This window comes from Corapipo altera, unplaced genomic scaffold (assembly GCF_003945725.1).
Source record: "Corapipo altera isolate COAL_440 unplaced genomic scaffold, ASM394572v1 22b, whole genome shotgun sequence".
NCBI lineage: Eukaryota > Metazoa > Chordata > Aves > Passeriformes > Pipridae > Corapipo > Corapipo altera.
Genome location: NW_020884876.1, coordinates 3,751,662 through 3,771,365, shown reverse-complemented (window position 1 = coordinate 3,771,365; position 19,704 = coordinate 3,751,662). Strand labels below are relative to the sequence as shown.

Genomic DNA, 19,704 nt, shown 5'->3' with positions numbered 1-19,704 from the left:
TGTCCGGTTCTGAGCTCCTCAGGACAAGAGAGTCATGGAGATCCTGGAGAAGGTCCAGTGGAGGGCAACAAAGATGAGTATGAGACAATAGCAACTGTCTTGTGAGGAGAGACTGCAGGAGCTGGGCCTTTTCAGCTTCCAGAAGAGATGGCTGAGAAGGGATCTCATGGATGAATAGAAGTATCTGAAGGGAGGGTGCCAAGAGAACAGAGCCAGGCTCTTCTTGGTGGTACCAAGCAATAGGACACAAAGCAATGGGCAGAAACTGATGCACAGAAAGTTCCACCTGAGCATGAGGAAGAACTTCTTTACTGTGCAGCTGACCATGCACTGGAACAGATTGCCCAGAGAGGTTGTGGAGTCTCTCTCACTGGAGATATTCAAGAACCATCTGAACACAATCCTGTGCAATTTGCCCCAGTATGACCCAGCTTGAGCAAGGAGGTTGGACCAGGTAACCTACCGTGGTGCCTTCCAACCTTATCCATTCTGTGATTTAAGAAAAGGAACATTTATTTTTGGCCCACTTTCTTATTTTGAAAATTCTAGGCATCAAAATTCTCAACGTTGCATTCAGTTGAACACCCATGAATATGTACAGAAGCGAATCTAGAGGTATGTAGGGAATTTTATTTTTATTTATTCTGTTGATTCCTTCAGAAGTTTCACAAGTTTAGATATTAGCTAAGTCTTGGGAGAGGTGCTTTTAATTTGGTCCATATTTTTAACTTTCTAGCTTTGCATTGGTTTTAGATCTAGGCATAAATTTTGCTTTGTTCTGCTTTTTATGTGTAAATGAGATAAGGGAAGTGCTGAATGATTTAATAATGGATGATATGCTCACTTAGTCCAGTAATGGGGTCATATGACCATTCTTCTTACAGCTCTACCAAAGCGGTTGCTTGATTACTAGGACACTTCACCATTTGTCATATTCACTGCCATAACCTTGCCAGATATATCTATTTCATCCAAAGTATCGGTTTGCTCTCATATTTGTTGTCTGCAATTTCAAGTGACCACACATACTCTCCAAGGTTTTTTTGCTCATACATCTTAATAACAATCATTGTAAATATCACTGCTCTTTGTTGGAGAGCTTGCAGGCAGCTATTTTTGATGTTATTGGGTTAGCATATCACAGAGCTTTTTCATTAGGTCTGTGCTGCCACTCTACAGGGGAAATTAGAGATAGCCAGTGGGGTGGATGTGTGTCTGCTTTTTATGCAGCTTATCATTTAGGATTAAGAAACTCTTAATTTTTTTTTTAGGAAAGGGTTGGCATGATTGACTTCTCACTGAGTTTCTGCTTCTCAGATTAAATGGTTAGAATTGCTACTAGACCCAGACATGCTATTTTGCCACACCTCTGTAGACTAAATAGGTAATTTTTTCATACGTACCTTTTGCGATTCTCCTTTTTTAATTATATAAAATGTATATACATCCACATGTATACATACATTTTCCCTGTAAAACATACTGCAGTTTTCAGCCTGTCAAAGCTGTAGCATATAGGAAATATCTGAGACTGGGTCACTGTATGAATATACATGTACTTAGTCCCTGTGCCTTAACCTAATCATCCAAGAGCTTGTGACAGTAGCATAGCGTGGCTTCCTTGTCTGCAGCAGCATTCTCTGAAAGGGAAGATTCCCTGGTGAATTCATTATTACACATAAGTCCCACCCCCATGAAACTGCTGTAGACACGTAACAGGATTACTGCTCAAGAGTTTACTAGGATGCAAGTAAAATTGCTCCAGTCAGTCAGCAGCAAGCGTCTTTGACTAAGGTAGGAGAATGCTTTCTTTTATGCACCTCATGAAAAAATAAGGAATAATTTCTATTTATTTGCTGTAAATAAAATTCCTTTAGATATTACAGCATCAGCTCAATTTATATGAAAAAAAAAGTTTTTTTTTTTAAGTCCTCTGAATCTGGCTCTGTAAAAATACCTTATTGGGGTTAGTGCATTTCAATTCAGCCAAGCAGATGTGAAGATTGCCTTACTGTTTGGAGAGGAAATATAGTTCAAATATATTTTAATACAACTAGGGAGAGCTTTTGTACTTAAGAGATTAAATTACTAATGATATTGAGAGTTAGTATTTAGGATTCTTTTGTTGCTTAACATCATTTCCTTGTTTCTTGTAGCTTCGCAGCAGCAAGAAAATAGCAATTTTAGTTTCAAAATATTAGTTGTTGCATATTATATCTTGAAAAAGGATACGTATTTTGTCTCCAAATCAGTGTTTTGATAATGGTAGTTCTCAATAGTTACAGAAAGGCTTTGGTATGAATCTTCTAACTTCATTAGCTAATGAATGTGTCAAATGTATTCATGTAATTCTAGGGAAAGAAATTAGCTGGATCTAATAACCTAATGGCATAGAAGTGCTCTCAAAATGTAGAGCTGCCTAATCGACATGGTGACAAATTAAATGATCTGTGGCCTTGAAGGTTAGGAGTTAATTGAATGAAGAGACAGTATTGACAATATTTTATTTTTTTTTAACAGCTGCTTATATATTCCTAATGGAAAACTTGGTTTTATTCTTCCTTAAAGTAATTGCACATTTATTCTTAATTGAAATTCCCTGGTTTTACCCAGCAAAATGCTTTTAGGTAGGGCAAAGATCTTCAGCTTTTATATTTTGGAGATTTAAGTTGTCAATGTGATGTATAGAGCACCTACTTGTAACTGTAAGTGACTAAAAATCATTTTAACCTGCACTGAAAATTTTCCTATACTGTCAGATTTTAAAAGCTTGTGTGAGTGCTTGGAAATACCTCAATTTATGAAATACATTCTGTATTTTACATACTATTAGATCTCCAAATTACTGTATGAGGAAATATAACACAGTTTTGTTGAAGTAGATTTTTATTTTTCTGCATAGCCGGCTACATACAGCATAACTTACTTCATTGACATATGGATCAAGAACATTATTTAATGACATCTAGACCCTTACTCATGTCCTAGTCCAAATCCTAGTAAGTTTCCTTACTAGGATTCAGATATCACAAATGTAATAACAATTAAGTGATTATCCAGGTCTCAAAAAAAAAAAATTAGGAAAACCAGCTTCTTTTCCTGCACTTCCTACAACTCTTCCATCTTTGAGGAACACAGTGATCAGAATTAACTTTGTTTTTCTGCACACCCACTGCTAATTCTGCACACCCACTTGTAGTCAGTGAAAGCCCACATCCGTCAGTTGGTTCTGCCTCTGAGAAGCCAATCTAGTTGAAGATGTCCATGCTCATTGCAGGGGACTTCGACTGGACAATTTTTGGATGTCTTTTCCAAACTATTCTATGATTCTATGTCTTCTCATTGCTCATCCAACTGCAGCTATCCTGAATGTCTCGATTTTAAGGCCATCAAATATTGGGAAAAAGAAGGAAACAAAGTTTCAGAAAAAATGCAGTTCAGCTGCAGAAGCTAAATGGAGTAATTAACTCATGTTTAAATCAAGACACAGTGAAATATAAAATTAAAGCAGTGAGAGATAACAAGGAGCTGCCTATTGCCAGTGCTCCATCTACCTGTCTATGTTCTGACAAGCTGGATAGGAGTTTGGCACAAGGTAACAGCATCACTCTGTCTTTTTCCTTGGGGTGGCTGATGAACTGAAGACATAGATGATGTCATGACAGGTATGAAGATGTGTCCAAACCCTGGGATACAATTTTAATATGGAGATATCAGAATGACTCTTCAAAGTTAGAGACAGAGGGGATGTCTCACTGAGAACCATGCACCACAAAAATTACAGGCACACGACAGCTTGGCAGCCCTAATTTCACCCTTCAGACCTAGGACCTCTTCTGGATTGACCTAAACACATATGTTTTGGGGGTGAACGAATTTTAGACTAACAATTTCATTCTACTATCGCAGGGTCTGGCTCCTACCTCCCAGGCTCTTGAGCAGGGACTTACTAAGTTTCAGCTACTTGGTTTCAGGGAGGTGCTGTGCAATATGAACAGTGTTCTGTACTGGTACCTGGGACTAACAGAGCTGTCCTGAGCAAGTAGTTGTTTTGTTTCTTGGTTTATATAGAATTTGAACGTATTCAACACTAATAAGACTGCCTGCTAGCCTTATTCTATAATCATGCTTATAATTCATGTTTTTGTAGTTAGTAAACTACAGAGAGAAGAAACTCCTACGTCGTTGCATAACTCTCACTCTGACCTAAGTACAATCTCACTGTATAGTGAGAAGATAAGTTGCGTACCTTAGAAACTTAGGAGGTATGCAAAATACAAACATATTGTGTAGGGAGAGAGGGAGGGAGAAATCATTTCACCCTTCCTTGCCTGGCAAGGAAAAACCTGTGTTACTACTTCTGTTTACTGCAGAGTGAACTGTTATTCTGCCCCTACTACACAAGTTTTATAACAGGATAAGAGTAACTTTGTCAAAAGTGACTTAATATATAATTGCCTCCTGCAATCCATTCTATTGCATTTTGAACAGTAAGTAGTAATAATAAAAAACCAGAGGACACTACAGAGTGCAGTTTGGAGGGGAAAATGGTCAGAGGCGTTTCTCTGTCCAGGAAAAATGTTGTCAGAAGGTAAAAGAAGAATTAATATCAGAAATGTCGACACACTGTTGGTAATATTATCTTCCCAAGCACCTCAACCACTTTTTTATCAGAGAAGCAGCTTTGAGCTCTTAAAATTTCTTGTTGCTGGGTTTCTCAATAAGTCCATGCTGACTGTGGTAAAATTGCCTCACAAACAAGGCTTAGAGCATGATGGAGTGATACTTTTTTCCTTTGCTTCTGTCTCTACTGAGGTCTGGTAAAAAATATTTACAGGAATAGAGATTTTACTGATAATATTGTGCAGAACCTTGAGGACAAGCAGTCATCATAGAGTATACTGACAGTATCTCCTTAGTAAGTCCCCTATATCTGCTCATACCAAACTGGCTAGTAGCTGGTAGCTAATAAGGCTGTTAACTTACTGGGTCTGCTATGTGCACCTCAGAATGACAGGAGGACTTCTCATGGTGATACTTGGCCCTATAAATGCTTATCGCAGACAAACAGAAAAAAAAAAAAACAAACCTCTGTTTTGCTGCATATTCTGAGTTCAGTATTTATTTACAAAATTACTGTATGATCCTTCCACAGGAGTGAATTGTACAGAAATTAAGATGCATAGTACAAACAAACCTTTTTGGAGTATCTCCTTGCTCCACCTTGTTGTTTTCCCTCATTTCTGTCCTTCACTTGATTTATCTTTAACATTTGCAATTGCATTTTTTTCTCCCTAGAGACAAAATTACTTGTTAATGCAGTAATTGGTCTGGAAATCTCTATCCATTCGGTAGCTTATGCCCAAGTAGATTTGCACAAACTACATCTACTCTTACTTGTCTCATTCTGGGGTATTTTTTCCCATGCCTAGTTGTCTCCTAAGAATTTGAAAGAGGCAACCACTGAAATGCAATAGCTGTTCTTACAATGGAAACCAACCCATAACCCCAAAAGACTAGTAGCTATGTAGAAGAGCATAGGATAGTAGTATAGCATATAGCTAAAAAATGTTTTGAGGAACCCTCTTTTGAAGTAGAAATTTGCAATAAAATAGAAATGAGATGATCCTATGGTCAAATACTGAACACAGAGCCATAACAGGGAAGGAGGCAGCAGCAGAAAAAAAACAAATGGCACTTGACCAAATTTCCTCCTTCAGTAACTACTGTCTATACAGAAGGCACCTTCCTCCACTTTACTATCTTTGTTCTGCCATAAGCTAACTTCATAATGATCGGTTTGAAGTCATGATAATGAAGTATTTGTGTTTTAAGTAAACTTCTTGTGTGATAAAACCACTGATATAGTACAAATACACACATATGTATCAAGAGTGTGTATGTGGTGCTTGAGGTCTAACAATTACACCCAAAGAAACTTGTTCTTGGCTTGACATGGAAATATTTAGTTTTCTATTATGTATGGATATATATAACCCAAAACCAAATGAATGGACAAGTTTACAAGATTTCAGTGTTATTTGCTGAATAATAATAATCTGTAAACTAATGAGATACTTGCATCCCAAGGTTTACCTATGGCTGTGTATTATACAGATGCATAAATCAGTGTGTCAGATGTAGAACAAATTGTGTGCCACTTAAAGTACATGTACAGATATAAACAAATTTAGATTTCTAGGGTTTTTTTCACAATGTAAACATGAGCCAAAGTATGAAGCTCTAAATTCAGATATGAAATTAATTTCTGTTATATATATGAAAATACAAAGATATCTTTGAAATGCAATACTTTTCATGTACCAATTCATTAAGATGTGGCTTTGAAAAGATATCTTGGCAATATATCAAATCTGAATTGATGTATAAGGAGCAATGAGGTACATGTTAATTATCTATGTAATAATTCATTTAACGTACTTGTAGTTTTACCATTTTATTTACTTAACTTATCCCTTCCCTGTAGAAAAGTCCTGTCAAAACAGTTTTAGCAATCAGTTTTACAGAAGCGGTCTGGATAATTTATTTAGGTGTTAATTCTATTTAGACTCAACTAATGCTACTGAAAGTTCTACAGCTTTATTTGATCTTATATTCACTTAATTGAGCACTCTATTGAATCAGCAAAAGTCATACAAGTGTAGTTATGTATCTTTCTAGAAACTTGTATAACGTAGGGTAATATTTTTTCAGACAGCTCTCTGATACTCTGAGTTTGTGCCTTGACTTTATACCAGTAAAGTACCAACGGAATCTTTCCTGACCGAAAGGGACAAAAGTAATTTTCTGGAGAGTTTCAGAGACCTTTTGGCATCCAAAAGAGTAGGAGAAACCTAGGTGTAGGTAACTGTAGGTAAACTCCTTTATCCAGAGATTTTCTGTAAATTAACACAGTTGCCAGCACAGCTGCTTTGTTCCTAAATTTAGTCTGAGATGGCTTTGTGCCTCAACCTGACTTTCCTATTTTAGTTTGAGCTTTTAAAAGGGAAACCTACACAAGTACCAGTAATGGAAACATGGTATAAACACGCTCCATTCCCTCTGTAATAGCTGTTGACAACAGAACAGACTTAAATACTATAGAGAATCATCATCGTGGCTGGGCTTCGCGAACGAAGATTTGGGAAGGCACTATCCACATTTGCTACAGGCACGCTGGTGGCTTATGAGGCCAATACGTGACAGACATACCTGATTGCAAAAGGCACAGCAGAAAGACTCCTTAGATGGTGTATTCTGCAAGACACGGTTCTTTCTGCGTTGCCTTTTTTCCTCGAGAGTGATCCTGCATGTGTTCTCGAAGGAGACAGCTGCGTTATAGATGGCGTGTCTCCAGACCTCCCAATTTGAGGCCAGAGTAGACCAGTTATGGTGATCAATAAGGCCAAGGCTGAGATGTTGTTTCAGGGAGTCCTTGTATCTTTACTATAGAGAATATAGCTATGTATAAGATTAAGAGTTGGTGGTCTGAAGATATTCAATATGATGCTATAATTTTCTGGATTTCAAGTTGGATTTCAGTTGTCAGTCAAGCTATTTGAGTTCTATCAAATATACAATTAATAAATTCTATCTCTGATAGAGCTGTAGCACAGTGTGAGCTTACTCCTAGCAGTTCCTTGTTGACATGTCATTACTCATATTTTCCCTCAAAGTTTTCTACTGGCTCACCTTGATTCTGGACTTTGAGCAGGCTGGGTAGGTGAGCCTTTGGACAGGTTGCAGCCAGAAGTGAAGAAGGTATTTCCCACCTTTAATTAGGAAATGGTCTGGGTAGACTATTAGCTCTTGCTGCTCCTATTTACCCCCTCTCTCTCTCACACTTGCTGTGTGGAATTTGACTGCTCTACCCAGGTTACCACTCACAGACCAGAGGTACACACAAACTGTGATAGGTATTTGTGAATTACCACTGAACAGCACTGATCTTCACTTCTGTAGTTCATTGGACTGAGTAAGGCATATGACTATCAACTTTTTAAAAAATAAATTCCTGAAAACCAAAAAATACACAAGTCATAAGCTGATTTCATGCTTTGTGAGTAGGAGAGCAGCTATATTATTCTTAAACCAGGTCATCTAGAGCATGTGCAGACATTGATCAAGATACTGTATGGCAAAATACTTGGGCAGAACTTCTATAGTTGTTTTCTTCAGCTGTCTTATTTTAACAGTCTGAGTGGTCTTTGTCAAGGATGGGAGAAGGATTGTGAAAAGAGTAAGAAGACCTATTTTAATTCTTGAAATAAATGAGGAAGAAAAAATAATATACCGTTGAGGTACTAGTTGCATCTCTTTTCTTGTATTGTGGTTTTCGTTGTAGTTCTTGTTTGTTTGTTTTCTTTTTTTCTTGATGTCAAGACAAAGGTCTGTTACTTTGACACAAAAGAGAAGCATTTTCCTCCTTTCTTATCCCAAGATTCATCAAGTAAATCTCTGTCAGGTCATTCTAATGTTTGCAGAAAAGCAGTCCCTGAAAGAAGAATCCAATTAGCCTACTTATGTCACTTAGTACTCTATGCTTTGGTGTTCTCTGACTATAGATTAGTTTCTGTGCTCTAATTCCTGCCATTAATATTCACCTGCCATAAGCTTGTTTTGCTATGCATTATTTATCAAGTGTAAAAAGTGTTATAGCAAGTTTTAATTAGGTAACAGGCAAAAACTGTTGTCCAAAAAGTGTTTTTAACCTAAATAGTTGACACATGGAAGAAGAAATGTGAAAAATGCTGTTTAAAATGAGGCAAGTTTACAGACACTAGGGACATGCTACTTGCTTGCTTTTTGTTTCCTGTCTGTATAGCCTGCTGTTTCTGTAAATGTTAAGAATTAAACTAAATTTCTAGACTCTTGATTGGGAAAGTTGGAAAAGAACCCTCTAAGTATCTGAAAGAGAATCTTTTCTGCCAAAAGGTTACTCAAGCTACAAGCTGTAAAAGGGGGCCTTACTTATACAGTCACTTGGGCTGAAGGGGCTTTCATAGATGCTTCTATAAGAAATACTGTTCACTGAGTAGAAAACGGGGTGGATCACCAGGCCCAGGGAGTGGTGATGAATGGAGTTACATCCAGCTGGCAGTGTTCTCCAGGGCTCAGTGTTGGTGCCAGTCTTGTTTTAATATCTTTGTCAACAATCTGGATGAGGGGATCAAGTGCACTCTTGGTCAATTTGCAGATGACACCAAGTTGGATGGGAGTGTCACTCTGCTGGAGGGCAGGAAGGCTCTCCAGAGGGATCTGGACAGACTTCATCGATGGCCTGAAGCCAGTGGTAAGAGGTTCAACAAGGTCAAGAGCCGGGTCCTGAACTTGGTTCACAACAACCCTGTGCAGCACTACAGGCTGAGGGAAGAGTGGCTGGAAAGCTGCCCAGTGGAAAAGAACTTGGGGGTGCTGGTTGACAGTCAGCTGAACATGAGCCAGCAGTGTGCCCAGGTGACCAAGAAGGCCTATTATATCAGAAATAGTGTGGGCAGCAGGACAAGGCAGTGATTATTACCCTGTTCTCAGCAGTGGTGAGGCCACAACTATGCCCGGTTCTGGGCCTCCTCTCACTTGAAGAAAAACATTGAGGTGCTAGAGCGAGTCCAGAGAAGAGTAATAGAGCTGTTGAAGGTTCTGGAACACAGGTCCAGTGAGAAGCAGCTGAGGCAATTAGAGCCATTTACTCTGGAGAAAAGGAGGCTGAGGGGTGACCTTATCTCTCTGTACAATTATCTGAAAGGAGGTTGTAGCGAGGTCACAGTCACTCTCTTCTCCTAGGTAACAAGCAATAGGACAAGAGGAAATGGCCTCAAGCTGTGCCAGAAGAGGTTTTGGTTTTCCCAGTTGCTTATTGGGAAAAATTTCTTTACAGAGAGGGCTGTCAAGCATTGGAACAGGCTGCCCAAAGAAGTGGTGAAGTCACCATCCCTGAATATATTTCAAAGCCATGTAGATGTGGCACTTAGGGACATGATTTAGTGGTGGACTTGATCTTAAGTATTTTTTCCAACCTAAATGATTCTGTAATGCTCTAACCCATGAACGTAAATCACTAAAATAAATCTGTTAGTTACTCAATGCTATTATTTGCTAAAAACATTCATAGTTTTGGTAATATACATTAAATTCTCTTCACAACAAAAAGAAATTTGAAACCTTTGATTTTTAAGAAGGATATTTGGATTGGGTAAAGGAACAGAGGTATGCAACACACTTTGAGGGAACACAAACTTTTACAGGGGAATTGGTTGAGGCCTTCTCCCTGGAGAGAATCCCTGAAAACTGTGTTGAGAGTGTTTTGATGCATGTTTAACCTGAGACCTCAGTATAACAACCATGAAAAGAAGGAAACAAGCATGGGATTTATGCTCCTATGAATTCGATGCAACTCTGCTGTGGAAAGGGGAACAACTGCCTTCTGTGAACACAATGGAAGCCTGGACACAGTCTATTAAGGGACAGTTTAAGATAAATACATTGCTGTTTTCACGAATGTAGTTTAAAAGTTACCTATTTGAGTATTCAAATAAAAGTGAGCATGATTATCACTGGAGTTGTTGCATCAGGTATCCACAACATAGCAAGATAAGTGCAAGCAAGCTGTGTGAATGTGTGAAAGCAGTTATTGAGAAGAATAATTTGACTAAATATTTATTCATATTTAGATGAGTGATATGACTGTACATATGATTATATATGCAAGTAGAGACACAAAAATATGTAACCTGCAGGTATTAATTATTTAGAGAAAGGAATATTTAAACATTGGAGAAAGGCATTCATTCAGGAAGAGTTGCCAAAATGTGTTTAACGTATATCTGGTGATTGTATAGTTATCTTTCTTGTAAAATAGTCTAATAACTAGAGCAGTAAGGTAAAATATTGGATATTTGTGCTATGTTCCATTCTTTGTATCATCTCAGGCAGAAGAATATTAAATATTTACAACAGTTACAGACTTTAATACCCCACAGTACTTACATTTTTTCATAAGTTACATGGCTGGTCATTCTGTTGATCAGGGACACTACTGAAGATTTAACCTCAACCCATATAACCTAAAAGTTCAAATTTCCATCACAAAGGAAGGAGTCTGAGCTGAAGGTACTATGGAAAGATGGACCCACAGTAGCTCTCCTTTTAATATATTTGTTTTGACTGGAAAAAAGTTGTAATTCAAAATATCTGACATTTGAGATTTGAGGAAAAATATGGAATGTGGAGAAAGTGAATAAAGTTTTCTGTCATTAGTTAAACTCTAAACGCATATAGGAATATCTTGGAGCTGATGTAATGCATGAGTTGAGGGAAATTATAAATTGCTGGAGGATATTGTCATAGACTTACCCACACTTGTGGTTTAGAAATACATCTAATGTTGACTTTGTAAAGCCTATTGGTTTTTATGAGTCACTTGTAAGGCACTTCATATTCATATGACAGTGACTTTGTTTTTTAATGATTTCTCTCTTTTCTTTAGCAAATAAATTATTTATTATGGATTATATAGTATGTAGCCCCAAAACATCAGTTTGAAATTATAAAATTAGAAAGGTTGAATTTCTATGTATTTGATAGTCAAATGAAGCAATGCTGATATGCAGTCACACCATTAAACCAGTTAAAGAATTAAAAGGTTCGTGTTATTTCATCTATGAAGATGCAATTATGTTTTGTGCAGAAAGGTTCTTTATTCTATTTCTACCATGAAACATCTTCTTTAAAGATATGTTTCAGCTGATCAAAATTCAAAGCTTTTAAAGATTTAGGTACATAACCATGGAGCACAAATGAAAGCAAAGCAATGATGCTTGGAAATTAAAGACTTTATGCTTCCCCTGTGACCTGCAGTGCACCCTGTGAATCATTCATTTTCCAAGCATTAACCTAAGATTATTTTTTTAAATAAAATATATCCTTTTATTCTCTTTTTATTTGTTTTAAACTAAAACAGAAAAAATGCACTTTGTTTTCTCTGCAACACTGCCATAACTAATGCTAATACTAGAACTAAACTGGGAGGAGGTTCTCTCTACCTTGACTGAATCTATTTTATTTTTGAGGAATCTCTATAATTCTTATCATAACCCCCAAACCTATCCCAGTAGGTGACTGTAATATGTATGGCAGTGTAAGGGACCAAATTGTGCTTTTTTTTGTCAGCTCCATAAGACTCATACAGCAGGATGTTTCTGTCTCTGTTCGTAACTGGCAGCCTTGAAATTCTGAAATTCTGAACTTGTTTTCTTCATGGGATATCTAGATAACCTTGCAGCTCCAGTGATGAGGAGGGCTTGTCTAGTTCAGCACTGAAGAGAATACTTTGCTTTTCAGAAGATTATATCCTCATGTGCAAGGTTCAATGCTGTTCTGGATGCAAAAGGGTTAAGCAGCACGGGGAGGCGATAAGTGTTGGTTTCAATGCTGTTTCCAATTAGGTTTGATAAAGAATTGTATATAAAAGCAACAGTCAAGGGCAATGGAGAGCTGCTTTAGAAGAAAGAACAGATGCTAAAGATAGATTTATGCTCCAGGTGATTGGTATAATAAGCTTGAGGAAATAGTGCAGGAGACAGCACAACATTTTAAACAATGTTCTGTGCATAATTTTGTTGTGCTTTTTATGCGTGGGCTGCATTATTCTGTGGAACATCTGACATGCCGCAGTTATGAATGTACCTGCACCTGTCCTGGGAGAGCAGCTGTGGCTGAACCAGGGTACTTAAGTGTTAGCACATGTTATATACTGAAATAAGGAATGCATTTCTTACCCTATTAGTGCTTTTCTATTTGAATGGAACTTAAGAGACCAACTTGAAAATCCAAGGAAATATTTTTTGAAGAAATTTTACATCTTCTGTTAATAATTTCTCTCCTTCTCAGTTCCCCTAAAAAGCATGGAACACATCATACCAGAAGCATTTTAAATTTATTTCCCAAGCTGACAAGAACTACTTGTTGAGGGCCTACTTCTCCCTGCCCTTGGTTTTGAGGATTTCTATCCTCTGTTCCTCGTGTGCTGAAAAGCATTCCTACCATCTACCTCTGCTGTGCTAAAAGCCATCCAAGAGAGCAGGACTGGACAGTGGGGTGTGATCTAATTGGCAATGTGCTAAAGGCAGAGCATTAGACATTGTCTACACAGTTATGTCTTTTTACTATGTATTTACAATTGTGTCCTCATGACATGTCCTCCATATTAAGTATTCAGTATCTTCTGAGCAGTCTGGTGCTTCTTTGTCCTGTTGCAGGACTAGGGCTCTGGTATTGCTGCACTTTTGGATACAGAATAAAAAGCTGTCAGACCTGACTGCAACCCACAGCCTCTGCAGTCACTCTTGAAACTTCCATGGTTCCTCTCTTACCATCTCATTAGTCATCTCTTCTGTGAAAACCCTCACACCATTTTCCGTGGGATAAAGAAATAATTGAACTTGGTGACTGTAAATACACTGCTTGAGAAGATGTATTTGTCTGCTTACTACTCTCTGGCATTGGTTCTGTGAACTAAAGCCCTGGGAATTTCACATCAGTTTTGTCGTTGTGGGCAATTAATCTACCACTGGAGAAGAAACTGATGATATAGACCGCTTGCTTTGGAGGGCTTTTTTTTTCATGCTTTAGAGTCCTTTTTTCTGAACCTGTTAGACAAACGCGTGGGTAGAAAGTTGCTGTGCCACATTGCTGAGGTAACTAGCAGCAAAAATTCAGGATAAGAAAATGTTCTCTGGTGAAGATCTGCACAGAGTTCACCTCAGAATTGCAGAGCAACATGAAATCTTCCCAAGCACTTTAGAAGCACACATCTCTCAGTGTATGAAGGGTCACTCAATTTCATGGTAAAATGTCAAAACTTTTAGTGCAGACATCCCTTGAGGCAGTAGATGTGTGACTTAATTTTAAGATTGTAGTGCCATCACATTACTCATCAGTTTCTCAATCCAGTTTTAGTAACCTGGGCTACTTTTAACCAAGGAAAAACAAGATATTAATGAATAGTAGTGTGAGTCCTCCTTGTTTGGGATGGCAGCAGGCAACAAAACAAAAGAAAAATAAGGAATTTATTTATTATTTCCCATCAGCAGGCAGATGTTAAGCCACTTCCTGTAAAGCAGGGCTTCAGCAAGCATAACAGCTACTCTGGAAGATGTGCCATAACCATGACTGTCCTCACTTCTTCCTTCTTTCCCTTTTTTATTTCTGAGCATGATGCCATATAGTGTGGAGTATCCCTTTGACCACTATAAGTCAGCTGTCCCCTCCCACTTCTTGTAAACACCGAGCCCTACTCACTGGTGGAGGTAGAGTGGGGAGGGAAGAAAACACCAGTGCTATGCAAGCACTGTTCAGCCGCTGCCAAAATATTGGTGTGTTATCCATTCAGTTTGGGGGGAGCAGGGGTGTCCCACTTTGGGAATACAGAGTATGTGGTAACATAAAGTAATACTGTTGATACAGCTTGGTGTCATCATCAAACTTGCTGAGGATGCATTCAATCCCACTGTCCATGAGTGAGGGACTGAGCTTTTTTAATTGCCTTGGAACATTGCTACTGGACTGAGCTGTGCAAGCCTCCTGCCAGGGGACTGACGATAATGCTGAGGGGGGGAGGCAGTAGCTCACAGATTGCTAGATTTGTGGAGGCCCTAGGGGCAAAGTCTTGGGTGTGTCATGCTTCTTTGGGTGTGTGATGCCTATCTAAAGGAAACCAGTGGAACTCTCTGGGTGTATAATGTTTATCTCCTATGGGCCAGGCAGTGTCAAAGGCCCCTGTGTGCACACATTCCCAACAGCCCCCCTCCGCACACATCTGGCAAAGGCACCAGGAAAGTTTCTGAGGGTACATAAACGCATCAAACTTTGTTTCACAGGCTTCTCTCCCCCACCACTCCCTGATGGACCAAGACACCAACAACCAAGTTCGACAAAGACCTTTAAGTAGTGACTATAAAACTTTTATTCTTTTTCTTTCTTTCTTTCTTTCTTTCTTTTTCTTTCTTTCTTTCTTTCTTTCTCTTTTTCCTTCTTTCTTTCCTTCTTTCCTTATTTCCTCTCTCTTTCTCTCTTTCTCTCTCTGTCTCTTTTCCTTTACACACTTCCTTGGGTGCTCTTTCTCTTTCTTTTCACTTACACATTTTATTGGGTTATATTAGTTGCTATATTACAACTAAAATGCCTAAACACCTGTTTTCCTTTGCAATACCTTTATGCTTTATATTGCCATGTTACTATAGGTAATAACAACCAAAACAGCCACATATCTGTTTTCCTTTAGAACAAAATTGTTCTAAAATAAACCATATATATATATGTATACTTATATATATAGGTAAACACCGATCATCTAGTATCAATTTACTTTAATGCACTCCAAGGAATTCATTAATAAAACAAGAGTTACTCCTGCCTGGCAGGGGTAAACAGTAACAGTCCCAACACCAACCCCTGAGGAACTGCACACATCACTGCTCTCCACTTCGACATGGTGCCATTGACCACAATTCTGAGTGCAACCATCTAGCCAATTCCCTGTCCACTGAGTGGTCCATCCATCACATCCATATCTCTCCAGTTTAGACACAAGGATGTCATGTGGGACAATGTAATATGCTTTGCACAAGTACAGGTGCTTTTCAGTTGTTCTTCCCTCATCCACTAAAGCGGTATCCCTATCACAGAAGACCACAAAATTTGTCAGGCACAATTTACCCTTAGTGAAACCATCCCACTCTCATTTTCCATGTGCCTTAGCATAGTTTCCAGGAGGACCTGATCCTTGATCTTGCCAGGCATAGAGGTTAGACTGACTGATTTGTAGCTCTATACTTGCTGAGAATATCTTACCACTGAAATGTTCCAAATAAAACATGCAGAAAAAATACTATTTAGAGGGATTTTATGACATGCCTTTCATGTATTACAAGAATTAATACACAACTTTATAAGGTTGGTTTGTGCCCTGCTCTAAGAAGATGTTGTTGTTCCAAATTTGAGTAGATAAAGCAAAAAGATAAAAGTGATCTGCTTGATGATAAAGACAAAAGATTGGGTAGGGTGTACCATGTGGTAGTAAATTTTTACTGTGAAGCTGGTCAGTTTAAGAAAGTAAGAGAGAAGCGGGGAGTTACTGTAGAAGGAATGACAGGAAAGCAAGTAAGAACAGATAAGAGCACTTTATGAAGCTATTGCTTAGTTTCAGGAAAAGAACTTCTCAGAGTGCAGAAGGAGAAAATGATTCTATATAAATCCTACAATATAGCTGCTCTTTTTTACCACTTTTACCATATGGAATCTGCTGTGGTAACTTTCAGAGTATAATCTGGAAAAATAAATGGAAGGTATTAATTTAGGATTAGACCAGTTACTTATAATAAAGTCTATTATATCTAAACATAAATAGCTACCAGCTGACACATCTGGGGAAGTGGGTGGTTGTGTCCACTTTGGTCTCTATGGTACAGCTTCTTGCATAGCAAGAAAGTCTTGGCTCTGAGTCAATATTTCTTTTTCAGAGTCAGCAGAAGCTTCATCTTTTCTTCCTTTGCCTTCATTGGTGATATCTGCCCAAACATCAACCTGCAGTGTGTCTCACAGTAAAATCTTCTTAAGATAGGTGGGTTGTGTGAATGTTTTTATAGCTAGATTCTCATTTGTGTTCAAATCAATGCTTTTGATTTGGTAATAAATTGTGTCCTGGTTATGACCCCATCCTTTTAGCAGCTCTCTCAAATCTATTCTGATTGTTCTGTTTCATTTCAGGAGCTTACTGAATCTGAATGTTCTTAGACTTTGTGGAAATTTATCTGCAGTTAAAGTTACAAACTCCAGTGACAGAGTAATCCAAAGTCTAATGTTTGCTTTTAGAGCAGATACTCCTCATAGTTTATTCTTGGATGTAGACTAACATGTAAGGAGTCTAATTATGACTCTCAAAAAGCAGAGACTACTCTGGTACATAGCTTAATCCACTCTATAGGGAGTAAAGAACTACTAGATGACCCTGGAGGACATACAAACATCAGCACCTACCAGTTTCGTATGCTGTGGTCTTCCTCCACCTTCAGACACAGAACAGACCTATTAATCAATATTAGTACATGTGATATCTGAACTGAGAGTACTCTGGGTTGCACATATCTGACTATTCATGTCCTCATGTCAATTTAAAATAACTGAAATGTATTTACACTGGTTTTCCTGTGGGATGTAGTGGCAGAGGCGCACAGTACATATGGAGAATTAGTTTAAATTTTCTGCTGATCGCAAGATAACTCAGCTTCAAATACCAACTGCATCATTACAACACAGTTGAGTGGGGCGTGTCATACAGGTAGACTGAACCATCTTCAGAATTGTTCTTTAATATTTTGTTGTTTTGAGGTTTTAAAACTATATGTTGTAGATGCCTCCCCTGTATTCTGTCTTTCTTGAGTTCTTCATCCTCCTTAATAAATTATGATGCCTTATGAATCATAGAATCATAGAATGGTTTGGGTTGTAAGGGACCTTAAATATTATCTAATTCCAAAGCTCTCTCCACAAGCAGGGATACCTTTCACTAGACCAGGTTACTCAATGCCCCATCTGACACGGCCTTGAACACTGACAGGGATGGGGCATCCACTGCTTCTCTGGGCAATCTATTCCAGTGCCTCACCACCCTCACATGTAATATCTTGCTTACTTGTTTGACTACACTACATCTCTTTATATTTGTAGGCAGCAGAGAGAACAGATTCCCACATGTCACACAATTAAAGTTTTACAAATCACTTTGCAAGAGAATGGAACTGAAGGTTATTTTACCCTACAGTTTGATGGAAATAGAGATTTACTGTTTTTCCAATCACCTAAATGCTCTCTTATTGAGGCTGCACTACAGTTAAATCGATTGTCCCGTTATAGTATGCTTTCTTAAGTTTTTGTAGCTATTATTTTTAGAACTCTATATTATTCATGCATTTTTCAGATAGCAAAGATAAATGCTTATCTATATCCTTCTACGTTTCCAGTCTCCTTTGCAACTTTAGCTTTTTTTTCTCTGAATTGCCTTCAACTTGCTAACAATCTTGTGACAACAGTGCACCAAAGTAGTTCCTCACTCCACTATTTTGGCTGTATAAGTTTGACAGGAAGAATTATCAAAAGTAAGCTATGCGTGAACACGCTTAAAATCCAATGGGGTGGGGTGTTTTTTAGTGGTTTCCTCTTTTTCCATACTGACCACATGGGACTCTGGTCAGTCTGAAGTCTGTTTAAAGCAGTTAGAAAGTGGTTGTATCTTAGTCATACTGACTGGCCACCCGCAAATGCTCAAAAAAATTCTTTAAACTTCATCCACCGTTTTTGTTGTCTTGAGTCCAACAAATGAAATGATCTGGATATTAGTCACAGATGTATGTGCTACTTCACAGTGAGTGTGGGCATTGCTCAGATGTTGCATGTACATGAGCTTTTTAGACTTCATAGTCCAAAGGAGGAGGGGGAGAAGACACACAGATACACATGTATATATAAAAGTTCACTTGTGAGTGAGCTCATCATCCAATATTTTTTGATGATGGGCTTTGGAATGATTTAGTGAGGCAGTTATATTTATATCTATTTAACTTTTTGTGGGCATGCAGACAAATATTTACTATAGCTCTATTTCACCTTTCACATACTATAGTATATTAAACCACAAAACCACACTGGCATAGTTAAAGGGTGAGTATTTAACATTATGCTCTTCTTGGAATAAATGTGTTTGAGGAGGGATGGGACGGGGGGGTTCTGTGTATGGTTTTTTGTTTTGTATGTTTTGGGTTTTTTCCTTACAACTGTGCATGTCTAGTAGCAACTACTTTTCAACATTGAATCTTATCACTGGTCACACTGCAACTCAGCTGTTCAGTCACAGTGGACAAATTTACAAAAAATGCAAAAAATATTCAAAGACACCATTCTGTGTCTATTTGCAAAAATATTTGATGTGAATATTGTTCATAATAAATTTTTATGAACAGTCTGAAAAAAAATGGCAGAATTCAGTGCCAGTAACCTATACTACAGCTACTTAGTTAATATTAATTGGTACCAATTTTAATGTGTATATGGAATTGCCCCAGAGGTTGCTTCACTGAGGAAACAATCTTGGAACAAACTATTTCTTCGTTTGGTTGCTGTTGCATTGAAATTTGTGCCTTTGGCTCCTGTTTAAGTGTCATTGATTAACAGGAATATCCAAGAGAGAAGAGAGACCTTATTAGCCAGCAATCTTTTCTGAAAGACTCTTGCTTTAATCTCAGGAAAAAACACTGCTAGCAACAGTTCACTCAATTTTACATAGTTTACAACTTTCATTCTTGTGTCAGCTTCTTATGTTATTTCTGCTTCTATCTTCTGGCACGCTCACTCTCATCAAATCATTTTATTGTCAGACTCTCATGCCCCTCAAAATACAGCAGTATCTACTGATACTGTCCAAGTCTTCTCCTAGAATCAGAGTCACAGACGGATCTTATCAAAACTTATTTTCTTTGCCAGGAAACTTATCAAACAATAAACTCAAACTCAAGAGACAGAGATACAGAAATTTATTGTGTACATTGTACCCATTTGCTATATATATTGTTTTTGTGTAATAAAAAACCTAGTTCATCGAGGTAAGTTTATAAAGACATTTAAATCTGAAATTAATTTGACTGTGCATGTCCT

General features: G+C 38.0%; 1 protein-coding gene across 1 annotated transcript in view; it reads left to right on the top strand.

Moving 5' to 3' along the window:
• The first annotated feature begins 1,777 nt into the window (after positions 1-1,777).
• DLC1 (DLC1 Rho GTPase activating protein) overlaps positions 1,778-19,704 on the top strand; it is a 261,325-nt gene continuing 243,398 nt past the window's right edge. The window contains exon 1 of the mRNA XM_027635751.1: positions 1,778-1,794. The gene's annotated coding sequence lies outside the window, so the exon portion shown is untranslated. The remainder of the gene's footprint in view (positions 1,795-19,704) is intronic.